This window comes from Coptis chinensis, chromosome 1 (assembly GCF_015680905.1).
Source record: "Coptis chinensis isolate HL-2020 chromosome 1, ASM1568090v1, whole genome shotgun sequence".
Lineage (NCBI taxonomy): Eukaryota > Viridiplantae > Streptophyta > Magnoliopsida > Ranunculales > Ranunculaceae > Coptis > Coptis chinensis.
This window is the reverse complement of record NC_141456.1, coordinates 36,093,662-36,113,096: the sequence shown is the minus strand read 5'-3', so window position 1 is coordinate 36,113,096 and position 19,435 is coordinate 36,093,662. Positions and strand designations below refer to the sequence as shown.

The 19,435-nt window shown below is 38.7% G+C and overlaps 1 pseudogene across 1 annotated transcript in view; it reads right to left on the bottom strand.

The window, feature by feature from the left end:
• Window positions 1–17,331, bottom strand: part of LOC147523746 (protein DETOXIFICATION 29-like) — a 30,263-nt pseudogene extending 12,932 nt beyond the window's left edge. Inside the window, exons 1-2 of the transcript XR_015196766.1 lie at window positions 17,306–17,331; window positions 16,917–17,088 (exon numbers count right to left, since the gene is read on the bottom strand). The product of XR_015196766.1 is annotated as a protein DETOXIFICATION 29-like (transcript). The remainder of the gene's footprint in view (window positions 1–16,916; window positions 17,089–17,305) is intronic.
• Window positions 17,332–19,435: the final 2,104 nt, after the last annotated feature.

Here is a 19,435-nt window from a genome sequence, read left to right as displayed (position 1 = left end):
TTGGGGATCTCTTTCTCTTATTGAAAAGAATAAAGGAGGCAGACTAATAAGCTAGACCTAGATTAGAAAATAAATTAGTTTAGACTCTATTAATTAGTTTTATTACTTTGTTTTGAATTCAGTTTTGAATCAGTATTGTTATTATTCGTTAGATCAATAAAGTTAGTTAGTTATTCATAAATCTAGTTTCATTTCATTAAATCATTTTAACTTCAATTCATAGATTTAGTTAATTATCATTACTAGTTTCAATTCAATCTTGCATGATTAGATTTCCATTTTAAATCAAATAAGTAAATTTATAATCTTTTTTATCATGTCTTGTTATGATTTATATATTAATGATAGCATAATGATTCAAGGCTAAAACCTCCATTAGAGGGGTTTGAAGAAGCCATGATGAAGCTTGATTTTTGTTAGCATAGAATAGTTCGTGATATTCCATTCCATTCTAGAAAACAATTAGTTCACCATGAGAATGGGTTTGATTGTTTCATATGCTAGTTGTTAGTTGGTAGAGATTACCATGAACAATTAGGGGTTAGGAAGACCACATTGCTATGCGAAAGCATTTCAATTCGGATTGCGACAATTCTTCATTAGTAAATTAAGTCGAGTTAAGGTGGAATCAAATCCCCCTAATTCCCCCTCATATCGTCAAATTGGTAATTCCGTAGTTTGAATTATCGTATCTTGATTAGTAGTTTCCCATCGTAGTATAATTTCTATCGTTACTCTCATTAACTTTGATAGACTGATAATTGTAGTTAACTTAGAATTCTAAAGAACTAGGAGTGGAACGAATTTTCTATTCCAACTATATTGCAATAGCTTGCCAGAGTAGAGTACTTTGATAATTAAGCGTGAAATTAGTTTTAGTTTTTAGAAGATCAAACAAAGCGTAATAATAATTGGGGGGTAGTGACGATATCTCCCGCTCTGCTAGTTCTTCTACAACAGTTAAGGCCGTTGGTATGTTTGAGATTAAACCCGATCCTGAACTAAAAATTTTAATTGAATCTCTCACTAAAAAGGTAGAAGCTATTTCTGTTCAACAAAAGCCTACCCCTGTCATGAATATCAACTGTATTCCATGTAATTTCTGTTTGAGTCCTGCGCATCCCGACTCCTATTCTCCTCTAGTCTATGAACAACAATCCGCACAGCCGGACAATGTTTGTTCAATTAATAGTGAACCTAACGCACCTTGGAGACAAAATCCCAACTACAGTTGGCGAAATAACCAACAAGTTACACCTCCAGCGTATAATAATCAAAATGTTAGGCCAGCAAACAATTACAATCAAGCTCCACTGAGACATGTGTGTGTACCCTACATCATATTTCCAGTCCAAAGTCTACTCGAGCCATGGACCAAGTATGGGCCCAGCAGCGGATCAGCCTGATAGTTGTTAAAAACGTTGTGGATCATCCGGTTCTTTAATCCGTCAAAGTTTGCAACAGGTCCAGGGCCCATCCGGACTGCCCAAGTTTATGGACTCAATCCGTCCTGATCACTTGGATCCAGTAACCCGATCCGCGGAGGTGAGGAATCCATCTGGCTGGCCTAAGTTCATGGATCCAATCTGTCTGGATGATTCTGATCCAGTAACCCGATCCGTGGAGGTGAGAAATCCATCCGGGTGGCCCAAGTTTATAGATCCAATCCGTCCGGATGATTCTGATCCAGTAACCCGATCCGCAGAGGCGAGAAATCCTAGTGCAATCCGATAAGATCTTGCACAAGGATATGATGAAATCTTGGGGAATGATCCTATTTTAGATAGGATCATACTAGGATTTATCATGGAAGGCAATCTCCAAGAATCCCTTTCTTGGCCGCCAAGGCAGGAGATTGCTATATATATGGAGGCTTCTGCAGCCTCCAGAACTACGCTTTAAGAGACTTGATCCCAGATTCCTCACTGGGTACGTAGGCAATCAGAACGTTGGTGCAATCTCTCTTCCTCAAAAATCCCAATCCCCATCTCTTTGGAGCTTTCGGAAGCACCATCACATCGGGAGTGTCGGGTTAACTTTTTGCCCCGACATTCTTTGGAGCCGTCTGTGGGGACTATCGAACCCACAAACACGTGGTCTTCCATCGGAGCTTGATATCCTCGACCTTATTTTTCGAACGTCCTAGTTACCATGGCTGAACAAACTGCAATGAATGATGCAGAAGTTGCCAATCGGCATGGCGCGACTCGACAGAACATGGAGACTGTTCCAGGCACCACTGCAGAGGTGGGGCAGTCGAGCCATCGTAGATCCTTTTCTCAGAGCGGAGAAAACGGGTGTTCTGAAGCAGTTCCACACACTCTGGAGCCACTAGAGAATCCCCCCTCCCCCCGCCGCCGCCTTGTTTGTGGGAAGCGCAAGAGCTGCCAGAATACACATCGGGGATGGTCCTGCTGAGAAGCTCAAGGGTTGCATTGACTTCCACAACCTAAACAGAGCTTGCCCAGTGCATCCATACCCATTATCTCGCATCTCAGATCTAGTCGATGCAACCTCGAGATTCGAGTGTCTGTCATTCATGGACGCTTCCTCTGGTTATAACCAAATACCTCCATAGAGATGAATGTTGACATCTTGGCTCGTGACGAAGCCATGGTGGAGGAGCTTAACGATGAAGCCCTGCAGAATCTCATCACTTACCAGGACTCTATGGAGTGCAGTTATGACAAGAAGTTGCGTGCAAGATGGCAAACCAGGCGATTGGGTCTTATGTACAAGAGAGATATGTCACTTACATTAGTTATCATTAGTTCCACCAATAAAGTTCACATACATTGGACTTTCCTTCCATTTTTTATCAATAAATTTCATTTCCATTTACGTTACGTTACTTTGTGGGGAACATTCCAAAGTATCATACCAGGCCAATTGGGTTCCAACTTCCACTATGGCAGATTGGATGTTCAGAATCATACCAAAGAAAATCCAATATAAAGTTCAATTGCAATCACGAGAGTGTGATGCACGACAATGCTTACGAAATTAAAACAAAAACAGTATGCGTCAGAAGTTTTATAAGATTGATGGGGAAAGTTCCTGTTGTCATCTACGGAAACATTGGCATATAGAGAAGATCTAATGCTCAACCAACACATTATGGTGTTGGTTCAAAATGTCAAACTTCTATAATATTGTGTCACAGGAAAGCTACAACCAGATAAGTATCTTACCTCCAGACATTCAGATAAGTATTCCACTTTTATTTTCTCACAATTTACTACAATATAAATCTTAGACTATATTATTACGCCAACACTTTCAAATACCCATTACATAATAAGTCTTATTTGATCATCGACATTCATGCCACTCACTTATTTTTCTTCTTCATGCCTGCCACACCATGCGGTTCGAAGTGTTTAGTCCATAAGTTTTCTAACGTGTCAAAGCCTACTTGGGGGCATATTTTTTATGAAATATAGTTTATATTTGCTGACAGATTCCTTGATGTCTCTACTCGCCGGTGACAATTTCCTCCAACGTGCAATAGTTTATATTCTTACTAAACCCGGGTGGCGAAGGCCATCTTGCACTTCAGTTTCGGCTTGCGTGGTGCAGGGGGCCTACACCTGGTATCATCATTCGACAACGCAAACCCAAGAATGATAATGTATCATTTTTGGTCTAGGTGCGATTGCTTAGGTTACATCAAGCGTCTACCCTTGGTGGTGCAATCTAAGCTACACTCAGATTAATCAAACTAATGAGGCACTTCTGGTTGTCCTTTGGTCTCCACAAAGATCATCTACTGGAGAATCTTTGCAATGTAACTACGCTTGTTCGTCAAGTGCCTTAGTTGCATTGATATAGTCGCGACAACGGTAGACCACCGTCTAATCTTTTATAAGGATGGTTACACATTCAACATATCCAACTTATTGCCTGAGTTTTTATCTCTGCCGAGTTAAAACAAGCTACTTCATGCAAATATACATGTACACCAAATCTAAACTATGATAGGAACAGTTCAAGCACTGTTACGATATCGGGATAACTCCTCCTTTAGCGCATCAAGCTCCGCGTCTCGTGCGGCAATTTCTCTGGCTAAGCAAGCATTCTCCTCCTAATGGCTCTCATAGCGTCATGTGGCTAACACCCGTATCTACAATCCATATAAATATTATCGTGTTAATTTGCTTCTTTACTAATAAAGTTACAAGTTCAAGTGTTGTTGTTTACCTTGTCTATATTCCATTGTAATGCGTCAATCGCTTCCATAATATCTTCCGATGGCAGCACCGGCGATGACTCTCGGGGAGCATGATCAGGATTTGGACATTGCCTATAGGCAAATCGGCGGCCACGAGATCCAGATGACGTGGAATTAAGTACTTTCGTTCCTGTATCAGATACATTAGGGGTTCGCTCTCTATGTGACGCCGAACTCCCATCAGATCCACGCGACCTATCTGCTGCAAAGGTCGGTATCATACTACTGATAGGCATTATATCTAAAGGTACTCTCGAAGGCCTACCACTCCTAACACGGAACCCAGAATCACTAGAACTAGTTGCAGCTGACCTAAAAGCCGGAACAGTATGGGGTGGTGTTTCTCCCAACTGCACACCCTTCCCTCGATCATTTATGGGGGTATCTGGTTCCTCTTCGTCCTCTGAGCTACTGGGGGCATCTGGTTCCTCCTCATCCTCTGAACTACTGACAATAAGATTTCTCCTTTGCGATGGACCAGACACTGTTCCTAGCAAGTAGAATTATAGTCAGTTTTTATTTCCGTGTCGCAAAGTAAGCTGTTCCACAAAAATACAATGCTCGCACACACATGAGTCACCTGTGGTATAGTTATTTCCACGCGGAGTTCCAACATTATTCTCCGAGTTCAAATGGACACTAGATGCAACCCGGGAACTCACACTTTCGGTGTGCTCCCATGAGTAAACCGGTGGCACATATGATATGTGTCGGGTAGCTAGTCTCTGGCGAGGCCTTCCATGCATCTCTGGCATTGCCTCCCTTGCCACATTTGGTACTCGAGAGCCATGAGGAAGGTCACTGTTAAAGGTTGCGCTTCCTGGCGCTCTCAGAACCCCACCAACAACATGACCGGTACCTACCGGCGTTGGCATTACATCATGTATCCACCAGACCACCTCGTCTGGATATGACAAGTCATATGCCATTGGCGGTAGGCTACATAGTACATTCAGATTACTCCACATTTCCTCAGTTAATTCCCCTTCGGGTGCACGAATCTCATCTACACCTGATCCAGAATGATAAATTCGGTTAGTTGTCAAACATGAATGATTAATTCGAACTCATTTAGAGGGTCAATTTACCTTTAAATGTACACGGGATAAATTCTTTGTATTCTGGCCGCCTCCAGTTACTGAGTATGTAACACGGTGTGTCCCATCCTTTATGGCTACGAAGAAATCCAATGGCTTCAACCCCCCACTTGTGATGTCACCCAAAGGCAAATACGGCCTCTGGAAAGAACAGGTTTCGGAACTAAGATGTAGTAGATGGACTCTCAGTTCATATGCAAGTGGTACGCTTGGCGAATCGCTTCCAGCCGGGAGATGATCATGTAAAATGTTATGTACATTTGACCTGGTGAAGCCTCCCACATGGATAGCAAGTAGACCAATAGCTCGTTTAATGGAAACCGTAGACCGAAGAGAAGTTGATAGTAGCTCACAATAACTTCACCCGGTCTCACTGCATCTGTTAACGACGTTCCCCTCATCTGCGGTTTTCGAATCCCAATGTAATATGGTATGTTGAATCTCGTTCGGATGTCTTCAGCTGTTAATTTCGTCACTGTATGATCCATTATCAAGTTATCTCCTGGCACCCATCGTTGAATTGGTGGCGCATGCGTCGTCCTACATTCACATGGCCAGTTAAGTACACAAGCTATAATGAATATGGACATGCTATGAATGTTAAGTACAGTAATTGGAACTTCTGACTCATCCTTAGTTATCTTTAGTTTGGATGGAGAAGTCTCTACCAGGCTATTAGACCGAAGTCGTACTCTTGAAGTGCCTCAGAGAAGTGAACCAAGTGACAGGCGCACTCTTGAAGTCGCCCTCGTTTTCTTAGTTTGGTCGAGGTATGGGCCAGTGTGGTCGAGGCATAACAGGAGTCCTGACCTCAAAGTATGGGCTAGGTGGTCTTGACCCAACCCCCTAGTCTCCTTAGTCTGGTCGGATTTCATTTCAAAGCCCCATATATATTATTTCTCCAAGCTCAATTGCAAAAAGCCCAAAATCCACAAGCCCATTAATTTCCAATATCCAAAACACCCATTATTTAAAAGCCCACACACAGTTCACAAGCCCAAAACCAATTTCCACAAACCCAACATCTACAAGCCTAAAGTTCTACTGATCTTATACCACCGGCACCAGCAACTCACCGGTCTAGGCATTTTTACAACCGGTTCAGCAATTTTCCAGCTTGTCCAGGCGTTTTTCACCTGGTTCGGGACGGTTTCAGCCGGTTTGGGAGTTTTTACAGCCGGTTCACGCGTTTTATAGCTTGTCCAGGCGTTTTTCTTGTTGATTCTGGCTTTTCCCAGCAGGTTCAGTGGTATACAAGCTGGTTCCGGTGATATACAAGCCGGTTTAGGCCTCCTTAAGTCTGGGCCCAACGAGTTTCCTTTGTTTTTAGGCCGGGTCAGCATGCTTTTTTGCTGGGTCAACAGTTTTCAGGCCGGATCATCATGGTTTTTCACCGGGTCAAGTCTATTTCAGCTTATTTTGTTCTTTTTTGGACATTATTAGTCTCTTCCATGGCCATATCACTAACTTGGTCACTTATTTTATCCACTAAAGTACTCAAGCTATGTGTTTTCAAAGAGATCTCCTAAAGATCATATGGTAAAAGTGAAAGACTTTACCTAATTAACATCTAGTGACAACTACATAAAGGAATTAAGTGAAAAATAGAAGCACACTTTCATGGTAAGGCTTAGTTCTTCACTTGTCCTCTTATTCTTCTTTATCTTCTTATTTCTTTCTTTCACTCCCCACCCACACAATTGTTATCTCATTCTTTTAACTTATCCACCCACCCATTTATTACCAACATTTTTTCTTTACCCCACCAACCCCTTTTACTTTTCCCACCTTTTAACTTTAGCCCATCTTATGATTCACATCATTTATTGCTTTACACCCACTTCTCTATTTTTAGTTTACCTCTCATGGTAACATTTTTTCACTCTCCTTCATTTTTCTTTTTCACTATTTACCTACGAAAATCATTTCCGTTTATACTCTTCAATTTGTTCGCTTTTGTGTATTTCGACTATTTTCCGCCCGTCTCCCTTACACGTTCCACTTTCCTTATTATGCCATTTTGGTTTTTTCCATCATTTTTCTTCTTCAACATACCACCTTCATCTACATTTGCTCCTCTGTTGAAGAGGGGGAAATATGTGTACCCTACATCATATTTCCAATCCAAAGTCTACTCGGACCATGGACCAGGTATGGGCCCATGCCAGCAGCGGACTAGCCTGATAGTTGTTAAAAACGTTGTGGATCATCCGGTTCTTTAATCCATCAAAGTTTGCAACAGGTTCAGGGCCCACCGGACTGCCCAAGTTCATGGACTCAATCCGTCCTGATCACTTGGATCCAGTAACCCGATCTGCAGAGGTGAGAAATTTATCCGGCTGGCCCAAGTTCATGGATCCAATCCGTCTAGATAATTCTGATCCAGTAACCCGATCCGCGGAGGTGAGAAATCCATCTGGGTGGCCCAAGTTCATGGATCCAATCCGTCCGGATGATTCTGATCCAGTAACCCGATCCGCAGAGGCGAGAAATCCTAGTGCAATCCGATAAGATCTTGCACAAGGATATGATGAAATCTTGGGGAATGATCCTATTTTAGATAAGATCATACTAGGATTCATCATGGAAGGCAATCTTCGAGAATCTCTTTCTTGGCCGCTAAGGCAAAAGATTGTTATATATATGGAGGCTTCTGCAGCCTCCAAAACTACGTTTTAAGAGACTTGATCCCGGATTTCTCACTGGGTACGTAGGGAACCAGAACGTTGGTGCAGTCTCTCTTCCTCAAAAATCCCAATCCCCATCTCTTTCGAGCTTTCGGAAGCACCATCACATCGGGAGTGTCGGGTTAACTTTTTGCCCCTACAACAAGGACAAGGACAAGAGAATTATAATAATTATAACAATAATAATTATAATGCTAATAGAGAAATCATTCCGGTTAATCATAACTATCACAACCCACCTGTTAATAATCAACGTGACATAGTTCCTGTCACACAACCTGTAACAAACACTCCTCCACAACCGGATCATTTCGACACCTTTATGCAAACCCAACAACAGATTTTACAGTCCATCCAACTTTTCTTATAGCAAGTTAGCCCAAAAGAAAGTACAACCCAAATGTGTGTTTCCAGGTCAAGCGATACCTAATCCTAAAACAACAAACACAGCCTTTGAAGTAAACAGTAATACTAGTAATGAAACACCACTCTTCGTTCTGGCAGAGTGGTTAATAACGCCGTAACTATGCCTATAGTTACCCCACCAGTAGTCCCTACACCAGATATTGAACTAGATACCGAAATAGAAACTGGAGATCCTACCCCTATAGAGGTACCAATTAAACCACAACCTAAGAAACAGAAAGCCAAGGTTAGACATCATGTTGATCCATACACTAAATATAGAGAGAAACCACCGTTTCCCTAGAGTGATAGAGGGGATCGGAAAACCTAGTTTTACCTATAAATAAGTAACGAAACTCAAACGCGAGTAAAACTAGAACTATTTTCTTTCTTCATGTTATCAAAGTTTTTCTACTCTCGATGCTATTGCAATAGAGTTGGAATAGAAGATTCGTTCCACTCCTAGTTCTTTAGAAATCTAAATTAACTACGATTATCAGTCTATCAAATCAATGAGAGTAATTATGGAAATTATACTACGATGGCAATTCAAATACTAAGGTTCGAGTCTAGATAAAGAATTAGGGGAATTTGATTCCACCTTGAATTCAACTTAATAAACTAGCATAGATTGTTGTAATCCAATTCTTACGTTCTTACGATAAGAATTGGTCATTCTAATCCCTAATCATTCATGGCAATCTCTACAAAATAATGACTAGTATGTGAGGAAGTTCAACCCATTCTCATGGCGAATCAACTACCTTCTAGAGTGGAATAGAATCTTATAACTATTTCTACACTACACAATCAAGTTTTCACCAAGGCTTCCTCAAACCCCTCTAATGGAAGTTTAGTCTTGATTCATAAAACTATCATTTCTATAGGAATTAGAACAAGACATGATATAAAGATTATAAATTTGCTATATTTATCTACTCAAGAATTCAAAACTGAATTAACAACTAAGAAATTATTAATAACTAAATAATTGAATTTAGATCTAGGTGATTTAATAAACTAAAACTAAATTTATGAATAACTAACTACTTTTATTAATCTAATGAATAATAACAATACTGATTCAAAACTGAATTTAAAACAAGGTAATAAAACTAATTAATGGAGTCTAAGCTAATTTATTTTCTAATCTAGGTCTAGCTAATGAGTCTGCCTCTTTTCTCCTTTTCAAGAAGAGAAAGAGATCTCCAATTTCGTGCATGGGCCTGGAGCCATGTTTTGGGCCGGAAAATCGAGCCAAAAACCCAATTTCTTCAGTCCACAGATCCCTTTTCAGTTAGATTTGACATCAATAGACTTTTCGTCCATTTCTACTCCTCTGATTGGGTCAAGGTTTGGACCATTGGAAATATCTTTCTAAGATGGTCGTTTTGACATAAGGTAGGCCCAATTCCGATGTTTGAGTCCAAAGATACGGTTGTCGAAAGTTCTGCTAACTTTTGTACGCTGTTTCTGCTCGCGTTGACTTTGACTTTTCAGCTTTGACCGGGCTTTAAAAAGGCTTTTTCTCCTTGAATCTTGGCCTTTAATCACATAACTTCTTAGCAACCAACCCTTGCTCCTTTATCTCGCAAAAGTGACACATTTTTGCACATAATCGACTCTCAATGCCTGAAATACATAAAAACACGTAATCAGCATTAACACTTATTTATTACTTGCATAATTGGTCTAAAAGTATTATTATTTAGGGGTTAAAACTACAGTTTTGGGCTCTTATCAATTAGCAATGTTAAACAAGGATACGAATTTCGATGAGATTAGGGAAGTTTTTAAAAATATAACGATAAACCTACCCTTTCTTGAAGCGATTAAGAAGTTACCTCACCATGCTAAGTTTCTTAAAGATTTGTGCACTACTAGGCATAAGATAAATATTCCTAAAGACACCTTTTTAACAGACCAGTTTCCGACTTTAACCGAACGTAATGGAATTGTTAAGTACAAGGACCTTGGTCGTCCTACTGTACAATGCACCTTAAGAGATTCCCACATGACGACCGCGCTATTAGACCTGGGGGCGAGTGTTAACTTACTCTCATATTATTTATATAAACAAATAGGTCTACAGGAGATGCAACCTACTAAAATGATGTTGCAATTAGCGGATCGGTCTGTTAAGTATCCTAAGGGGATGGTTGAAAACATGCTTGTTAAGGTTCAGGATTTCTACTATCCTGCTAATTTTGTTATCCTCGATACAGAAGTTGCTAACGACTCTGTTCCGATCATCTTAGGGCGGCCCTTCTTGGCGACTGCCAACGCTTTTATAAATTGTCGTGATGGTTCGATGTCCTTGTCTTTTGGCCATCTTTCTGTTGAGGTAAATATTTTTAAAGCGACGAAACAGTTCCCAGATATGACTTAAGATGGAGAGGTTAGCATGATCAAGAGCTTAGCTCAAGATTATTTCAAAACCACGTTTCCTGATAATCAGATGCACAAATTCCTCTCCTTTGGAAGTTCCAACTTCGACAAGAACTCCCTGAAAGTCGAGGAAGATTTCCTTCGACTCTTCCTTGCCACCTCGCGAGTCCCTCCCTGTCAACATCCATTCATCCCTTGACGCTATGACGGAAGATGAATTTTTCACCCTCTATCCCAGTGATTTTTTTGACCCACCTATTGAGGAATGTCTTGCATATCTCAAGGCTTCTGATGATCTAGACCTGAGAGCTCTAGCCGAGCCCCATTCATCCACCTCACATCATCCTATCACTCATTCATCTTCCATCTCCAATTTTCCCCACTTTCCACCTTTTCAAAGGAACCTTGAGTTTGCACTTGACCCTTTTGTTTCTCCTGTACTTCATAATTTTTTAAATCCTCCTAATATGGAAGTAATTCCCAAGGACAAGGCACTTGACACCTTTATTTTCAAAATTGAGACAGTTCCTACCTACACCATGAATGAGTTTTGTGTTAAACCCACATTCCCATTTTTTCCATTCTTTCCTTTTAAAACTTATACATATCCAACATATCTTCCACAAACATCTATTTTCTCACGATCATTCACTTGGACACCCTTTCGTTCAAAGATGAAGAAAAAGGTGTATGCTCGGTTACGTTCTAGGTCTATCAGACTTCGCTTTCATTTCACTAAGTTGCATCGTAGAAAATCTTGGTGCTTGATTTTGTTTGGGGGTGCATTCCATATTAATTATTTATGGCAAGATCCGCAACTATTTCGGTTGTTGATAAATGGTAAACTGCATGTTCATTATATACATATGTTAGAGATGAAGTCTCGAGAATCTGACTTTAAAATACCTACGTTTAAAATAAATTTTCTAAACTCTGTTCTATAAAATTTGTTTGGGGGTGGGGTGTTGGTATTTCCATCCTAAACTTTGTTCTATAAATTTGTTGTTTTGATGTTGTTTTTATTGTTTTTAGTAGATTGGATGTTAAGTTGTTAAATTCAGTAGTTAAATTTGAATTCTGTAGTTAATTGTTATTTGAATTTCTATTTTTATTTAAATTGGGTTTTATCTAAGCATGCGATGATTTTTGCGTAAATCCCACCTTCCCGAATTGTTTGGGAGTGGTATTATTTCTTTTAGCATTGCTTTTATAAAATCCACAATTTTAGAAGTAATTTTGCGATAATTGTTGGGAATGTTGCCAATATTGGCATGGCTATGATTAGATATTTTGATAGGATGAAATTTCAATGAGTTAGGAAGTTGCTATTCTAAATTCAATCTAAAAGATATTATGTTTGTTTTGGAATAAGGAATATGGGTTGTTTCCATTTTATGTTTTGGAAATATTTTGTTTCCGGCAACTGCCTTAAATTTTTTGGCAACTTGTTAATTCGTTTTAGAAACTAAAACCCTATATAAACTCCCTTCATTCTCCACACAAAACCCACACCTCTCACTTTCATCTCTCACCTTAAACCTCCAATTTTTCCTTTTATTTTTCACTTGATCACCCTGCTCAGAACACACGGAGCGCGACCCGCACCCTCCCAAGACAAATTGTGAGCATGCCTAACGCTGACACGCCTGTTACTCCATTTGCACCTGAGCGCGACCCACGCCCTGCCAATGCTAAATTTGAGCGCCACCCGCCCCGACCTCCATAGGCACGAAAAATTCTGATTTTTTGTGGGTTGTTCCAAGATCGTTTGCACCTTCTCTAGAGAGTAGTTTTGTGATGACATCTCCTACAGTCATACCTAAGCAGTCTTTCAAAGACTTGTTGGGAAGCGAGACCTATGGAGGTTGGTTCCGCGATAGGATCTTGCAGTTAGGATGGCATCATCTACTGGTAAGTGATGACGACTCGTATTCACCTCAACTTACTGCATATTTCTACAATAATATTAATTTCTATTGTAACCATGATGGAGAACAAAAAATTTCCCTTGCAATTAATGACATGACAATGGAATTCAGTAAGTCTTTGGTAGCGTTAGTTTCGGGATTGCCCTTGCTTGATCATATACACATGTGGGGATATATGACCGATAATGCATACCTCTATGACTATGCATATTTCCATGAGTATTATGAGGGAGGGGTGTTTCGTTTAATGAACCAAGGGCAATATAGCATAGCCCTTGGTAGCCTGTCCTTGAATGTAGGCACCACCATGTTATTCATCCTGATGAATATTTTAGGGGAGTGACAGTTTACTTCTGCAAATAGTATCATTTGTGACGTTTTTCTTGCTTTAGCTGAAGGACGTCACCGATATAACATTCCCAGAGTTTTAGTGGCTAGTCTTAAGATAGCCCATAGCATGAGGCATAAGTATCTTCTTATGCCTGTTTTGGTTTGCCGCATCATGCGCGGTTGTTTACCTGAATTATGTACTCAGTTCACGGATTGGAAAAGGATTGAAGTCATGAGACCCACCAATTGCGTGGTTCATTCATTTCGAGTTATGACTTGGCCGGGATGGCAGGTGCAACCTCATTTGGTTGCTCCTTACACCCCATCAGACCGAGTAACGCTTAACAGGTTAGCACGGGTGGATGACACACGGCGAAGGGCTTGGCAAGTTATTATAGCGTGGCAGGACGCAAAAGATCCTTGGTCTTATGAAGAGGATGAGGATGAGGAGGAGGATGATGTTTAAACGCGGGAGATAAGGTAAGTTTTTAGTTTTAGTTAGTGTCTACTTATGTCCCAAGCAATTTGATTCTTGTTATCCCCATAACGGATGGAACTCATATAGAGTTGCGTTTGTTTTTCTTTATCTATATTAGTATGTTTTAACCTTGTTTTGCATATGTTCCAAAATTCACACGTTTCCATGGTATTTTTCTACCCTTTTTATTTCAATACTTTGAAGACAAAGCATGCTTCTTGTTTGGGGGTGGCATAGAAACACACGTAATTTAAGGCATCTGTTAGGATATAGATATGTACAATATGCACTTGTTTTCTAGTAAAAATTCAAAAATATAAATAAAAAGTTTATGCTATACACTTAGGAATATTGGTATTGTTTCTTTCTCTATGCTCTTAATAATCTAGAAGTCTCACGTTAGCTTTTGCATTAGAATAGTTTTTAGAAACTTAGGTTAATATGTAGATAATAATCTTTGCATCCTTCTATAAATATATTGCATGAGTATCTATGTTGTATTGACAGTAAGTTTCTGAAATCTAGGCTAGAGTACTTATTCTACAAATCCTTTGAGAATATAGCCTAAAACCTTATATGAGTGAAACATTTGAGAAATGACATAAAGGAGAAGTAAAATCCGGATAGAGAAATCACACGTCCACTTGCTCCTAAGCGAGAATTTAGGCCCTCTTTGGATCGATATAGCCAAAAATTCAAACCTATGAATTATTTTCCGCTAGTCGCCCCTCTGAGCCTTTCTTTAGTCTTTCATAAACCGCAAATCCTTTACCCTTTTACAAAACAAAATAAAAATAAAATCAGCCTGCCCACTCTTTGAACGAATCTGAGAATAGAGATAGACGAATAGAAAAGAGAAAGACCTTTGAAATCAAGAATTTGTTAGTCGCTTCCAATAAGAAAATAAAGTTTCCATCCAAATAAAATAAATAAAGAGTTAGAACTCCAAAAACATAATCAAAGGAGTCAAAAGCCAAAGAAAAAGAAAAAATGGCTAAGGATGAAAACAAAGTGTAGAAGTGAACCGAACTGCGGACTATCTAGCTTCTCTTCATGACGCATCTAGTTCCGTTGTACATTTTGTTCCCCTTTTAGATCATAGATTACAATGTATTGTAAATGACGACGCAAGTGGGCAAATCTATGTACGAAACAGTTAAATCAATACAGGTGAGGATCTGCCTAACCCTAGCTTAATTTGGAAAAAAAAAAATGTAGAAGCAAAAGTAAAAAAAACAAGGTTTTCTCTAGTTACATAATATGAAAACTCTATTATCTCAGACTGGTTCTTTTTGAATATTCATTTCCTTCCTTCTTAAACCATCACCTAATCTCCGCAACACCTAAATAAGACATCTAGCTCAATTAGGAACAGGTTAGTGTGATAGTAAGTGGCAGATGTGTTTGATCGATTTCGGCTTCCTTGTGTGTCATTGAGATTGTAAGGTAAAGTGTGCCCACTGCACACTGGAGTAGCGAAACTTGAGCGGAAAAATCAGAGTGTTTTTGTCTTGACATTTATGTGAGGACCTACATAAGGACGCTATTCCAAAGTTTCAAAAACGGACCTGCTAGTGCATTTCATAGTATTACTCATTGTATATATGTTTATTCATAGATGATTGATTATTATACATATATTAGCTTAGGTTTCGACTTGGTTATTCTATATTCATTGCTAGTGAGATGTATAAATAATTGAGACATAAATAAGGAAATAATAGTTCTATTTCTTAGTCATTGTAGTGGTTTAAGGCCTTGTTGCATATGGTCAATGCAATCGCACTCGGCCAAACGAGATTAGTTAGAACTCCATTTTTGGTCACTTATTCTAATTTCTCATATTTGCTTGAGGACAAGCAAAATGTTGTTTGGGGGTGGTTTGATAAGAGCCCAAAACTGTAGTTTTAACCTCTTAATAATAATACTTTTAGACCAATTATGCGAGTAATAAATAAGAGTTAATGCTGATTACGTGCTTTTATGTATTTCAGGCATTGGAGTCAATTATGTACATAAATGTGTCACTTTTGCGAGATAAAGGAGCAAGGGTTGGTTGCTAATAAGTTCTGTGATTAAAGGCCAAGATTCAAGGAGAAAAAGCCTTTTTAAAGCCCGGTTAAAGCGGAAAAGTCAAAGTCAACGCAGGCAGAAACATCGCACAAAAGTTAGCAGAACTTCCGAAGGCCGTATCCTTAGACTCAGACCTCGGAATTGGGTCTACCTTACGTCAAAACGACCGTCTTGGAAAGAGATTTCCAATGGTCCAAGCCTTGACCCAATCAAAGGAGCAGAAATAGACTAAAAGGTTGTTGAAGTTGAATCCAACTGAAAAAGCCTCTGTGGACTGAAAAAATTGGGTTTTGGGCTCGATTTTTCGGCTCAAAACATGGCTCCAGGCCCATGCACGAAATTAGGGATCTCTTTCTCTTATTGAAAAGAAGAAAGGAGGTAGACTAATAAGCTAGACCTAGATTAGAAAATAAATTAGTTTAGACTCCATTAATTAGTTTTATTACCTTGTTTTAAATTCAGTTTTGAATCTGTATTGTTATTATTTATTAGATCAATAAAGTTAGTTAGTTATTCATAAATCTAGTTTCATTTCATTAAATCATTTTAGCTTCAATTCATAGATTTAGTTAATTATCATTACTAGTTTCAATTCAATCTTGCATGATTAGATTTCCATTTTAAATCAAATAAGTAAATTTATAATCCTTTTTATCATGTCTTGTTATGATTTATATATTAATGATAGCATAATGATTCAAGGCTAAAACCTCCATTAGAGGGGTTTGAAGAAGCCTTGATAAAGCTTGATTTTTGTTAGCGTAGAATAGTTCGTGATATTCCATTCCATTCTAGAAAATAATTAGTTCACCATGAGAATGAGTTTGATTGTTTCATATGCTAGTTGTTAGTTGGTAGAAATTACCATGAACAATTAGGGATTAGGAAGACCACATTGTTATGCGAAAGCATTTCAATTCGGATTACGACAATTCTTCGTTAGTAAATTAAGTTGAGTTAAGGTGGAATCAAATCCCCCTAATTTCTCCTCATATCGTCAAATTAGTAATTCCATAGTTTGAATTATCGTATCCTGATTAGTAGTTTGCCATCATAGTATAATTTCTATCGTTACTCTCATTAACTTTGATAGACTGATAATCATAGTTAACTTAGAATTCTAAAGAACTAGGAATGGAACGAATTTTCTATTCCAACTATATTGCAATAGCATGCGAGAGTAGAGTACTTTGATAATTAAGCATGAAATTAGTTTTAGTTTTACTTGCGTTGAGTTTCGTTACTTATTCGTAGGTAAAACTATTCGTTTTACATTTTATCATTCAGCGATATTATCTTGTTGTCCAATTAACTTCAACAATGGTGCAGAAATTATGTAAATAAATGTCAAAAGTAAAGTAGTTGTTTGGAGGATAACCCATGATCTTTGCATATAGATCCCAAACATATCAAGTTGTCTTGCTCCATATGCCTGACCAGGCCACATAGTGTCTCTAGGGCACTCTCATTCCTAACTGTTCCATGGAAATATTTAGTAGATTGTATTAAATACACGACAGAGTATTGTAAGTAGTACAACATACATTTACTACCACGTTATATATATATGTGTGTGTGTGTGTGTGTGTGTGTGTGTGTGTGTGTGTGTGTGATACAACCCCATGTAGCAATCTCTTAAATGAAATAAATGTGGTTGACTAAATGATTGGATTAGCTAAAAAGTGTACTATAGTTCCATGACACCAAAAGAGAACCCGCCTATGACTGAATTTTGGGCTGAGACAACAGTGAGTTCTAAAGTACCAACTTGGCCAGCGAAGGCCTGAGTTATAGCACCAAGTGAGTACTGGCATATGGAGGCGAAGATAGCTGGGCCGACAAGAAACCATAGCTTCTTCGATTCGATCGAGAATTCTCTAAAGAAATTGTTTACTTTATGTATAGGTTCGATGTCTCCTTCTGCTATAAGAGATGAACCAAATGAACTTCTACGATGCTTTAGATGGTGATTTGATATTTCCTTGTCATCTCTGTCTATGAGAAGTGGCAGTTCTTGAGCACTCCCCATTTTCGGTTTTGGAGACTGAGATGCTCGATCAAATGTTATTTAAGGTTCACACTCATTTCTGCGAATCCTACAAGTGATCACTCCCCAGGTGTTTCATAATTGTAATTGTCAGTACCCTCCGTTCTGCACTACAGTACATGTGTCCACACACCAGGTCGCATCAATCCATCAGCTCATACCTATCCATCAGAGCGTACCAATGACCCAAACTCAGGTTGTCCTAAGCAGTAGTTACAACCATATATGGAAGCAAATCAACTAGCGCAATCCTGGAGCTCAGTCAACTCAACAATCAAGGAGACATTAACTTTGTAACATCAGAATAATGGCGAATCATCAAGATAGCACACAAGGTGGATCTACACTTCATAACGGCCTGGAGCAAATAAGGAAAGTCAGCTCAAACATCTATAAGTAGAGAGAGATGAACTACGTAAGGCTTGATTCAAGTTTACCCCAAGAAACTTGATACGTAGGCAACTCTTATCCCAAGAAGAGTGCAACCATTCCCTATCAAACAAATCATCAGGTCGTTGTCTCCTAAACACCAAACCTCTACAGTAATGAAAGACATTACGAATCCTACAACACACTCAATCTTGTTTGATCCTCATTCTTGCAATTATATTTTATAATTGTTGTGTGTAGACATGTGAATTCCTATTAATTTATCAGGGAGTGACTCTCCTCAACAGATCGGGGGATTTTTTATTTTTTTTTAATCACTCACATAGATTCCAACCGAAATTAAAAATGAAAAGTCAAGTATACTCTCGACGAGAAATTAAAAGCGGCTCGGGTAGATGAAAATTAAGTATACCCCTGACGCGAAATAATAAACGGTCCAACCCAACCGAAACAACCCGGTTTATATAAAAGTTATGGAGCTAAAAAACACTAGGTGGTAGTTGGGTGGTGGGAGAGCACCTAGTACCCAAGCCTTTTAGGCACCGCCTAGACGGGCTATGAGCGCTAGGCTTTTTTTTCCCCCCCTAATATATCTTATAATATATATAGTAATACACACCCATACTACAAGAAATTAAATGAAGAAAATCATTTACCATAACTCAAAAAATAAACACAAACAAAGATACTTATTACAAAGATGTGTAATAGTTGCTTCATATAAAAACATACTCTTTCTTATAGTGGCATATATTTTACATTAGACTTCAGTATTTTAAACTCACTCAATTCTTAAGCCTACACATGTATTTAATTTTTGACATTTAATCATTCAAAAAAAAAAAAAAAAACCCCCATTAAGCTTGACTAGACCACCTAGAGGCTGATTAGTCTGTCTAGCCCGCCTAATTGGTCCACCGATTTTTTAAACGACTTGGGCCTAGGTGAGTCGGTTATATGAATCCACTTTATAGTGACTCCAAAGATACTCCACTCCTAAAAGTGAACTTACAAGATGAATTGAGGACTAATATTTTGTAGAGATATACATCACATAATGAAGAACACCCCCACAAAAAATCAGCTCAATTGAATATATTTAACCTTGTCAAAAGTTGTACCAAAATTTAAAAAATATGGGCCGTTGGATAATCTCATAACATTATAAATGATTTTTGACGAGGTTGTACATCTTCAAATGAGTTGATTTTTTGTGAAGATGTTCTCTATTGGGTGGAGAACATCTCCACCAAAAATCAACTTCTAATTTATTGTATTTAGTGGTGGAGTTTTTTTGGAGTCAGTCGAAGTAGAGTTCATATAACCGAATAGAGTTCATATGGGCGTTCCTATATATATATATATATATATATATATATAT